Here is a 1645-nt window from a genome sequence, read left to right on the forward strand (position 1 = left end):
TGCCTGTATCTGACGTGCAGGGAGGCTCGTTATTGGACTTGGGCAATCATCGACCAGGCGGCCGCCTGCTGCCTAAGTCGCTTTTACAATGGCGTGCTCATCAACAAAACGATAAGGTGGTCGGCACATGTCCCTATACTTGACATGCGTGCACACGTGCCTTGTTTGTGTCCACTCGGCCGGTCCTGCATCTAGCTTACGGGAAGGTCCGACAACGGACTTGGAGCAATCCTGCGGAAGCTCCGGTCCCACGAGGGGCAATTTCGGACCCGGGAGCGATAAGACAGCTGGTACAGCTCTGACATTGTAGCATGCATGTACACCTTTCAGTTTGTAGCAGGCTGGGCGGTATTGTAGCTAATCTATCGGGAGGTGCGGCACTGGACATGAGGTATTTCCTGCCCAGGCAGCCGCGTGTCACTACGGGCACCCTTAGAAACTTGACAATATCAGTCTTGACAATATCAGGAAGCTTGTCAATATCAGTCCCGAAAACGATTGAGTGGTCGGCGCATGTCTACAATTTTCACTAACGTACACGCTTGCTACATTTGTGCCAATGCGAGTAGTCTTGCAGAAAGCTTGCACGGACTCCGCGAAATTAAGCAGGACTTTCTGTCTCCTAACGCGTTATTTCGGACCGGAGGGCGATAAGGCGCTTGCGCTTCGCGCTATTCGTGCTTCGGTAACGTGCGCTTCAAAACCTGGGGCGATTCCCGGTCGGACGGACGCCCCTCACTCAGACCGTTTTGAGAATGGAAATTTCAGACTGGAAAGCGACAGAACGGTCGCAGCTGCTATTGTGGGAGCACATATGCCACTCTGGCCCGTCTGCAGCTCTTTACATTGGTAGCGTTACTTCTATATATTTGATCTAAGCAGCAATGCTGCCTACAACAAATTGCATCCGCATCCCGCATCTGCTGAGTGCGGTGTGCCACAGCTTCGCCAGTCGCGTGGACGATGGCTGGCCGCCACCTGGTGGTGGCGGGCGCGAAACAGGTGGCGCAACATACGCCAGTCAGCGATAAACCACTCATAATTATTTTAAATGCTCGGCCACAAAGAGTGAGAGGTCCTAGGGAATTGCTCGAATACTGTCTATATTATATCACGCCCAGTCGGCCCGTTTCTTCGTTGGCCGTGTGGCCTAATGGATAAGGCGCCTGACTTCGGATCAGGAGATTGCAGGTTCGAGTCCTGTCACGGTCGGTGCTTTTCCGGTCGTCCACCAAACTTGGTGAATGTGCAGTTACGATGAAGAAGTCCGCTTTTTTCAGGCAATATGATATAGCAGTACTTGTGTCTAATAATCCACCGCAAATATAAAGAATCACTTAAATCTTGTTCCATTAGCCTGTTTGGCTGGTGTTTACGTTCAAAAATATCAGCTGGGACAAAATGAACGCAAAAATATGATATTTCAACCAGCCTGTTTCTGACGAGCGGAGGTTTTCGGGATAGTCGGTATCTTCACCTCAGCTCTGGCATGGTGCAGCCCCAAGGCACCAGATCACTCTCCTGGAAAATCGATAACCCAGCTTAAGATCTATGAACTCAACATTTTGTAAGTTGTAAAGTTCATTTGCGAGGAACTTTATCCACAAAGATAAGACATTAGTAATAGCCTTACTCCTCTGAGAAA

The 1645-nt window shown here is 50.1% G+C and overlaps 1 non-coding gene across 1 annotated transcript; it reads left to right on the forward strand.

Moving 5' to 3' along the window:
• Window positions 1-1139: 1139 nt before the first annotated feature.
• Window positions 1140-1212, forward strand: TRNAR-UCG (transfer RNA arginine (anticodon UCG)). Its single transcript has one exon. It is a non-coding gene; the product is annotated as a tRNA-Arg (tRNA).
• Window positions 1213-1645: the final 433 nt, after the last annotated feature.

The sequence above is a fragment of the Pollicipes pollicipes genome, unplaced genomic scaffold, assembly GCF_011947565.3.
Source record: "Pollicipes pollicipes isolate AB1234 unplaced genomic scaffold, Ppol_2.1 Scaffold_1600;HRSCAF=1878_pilon_pilon_pilon, whole genome shotgun sequence".
Lineage (NCBI taxonomy): Eukaryota > Metazoa > Arthropoda > Thecostraca > Pollicipedomorpha > Pollicipedidae > Pollicipes > Pollicipes pollicipes.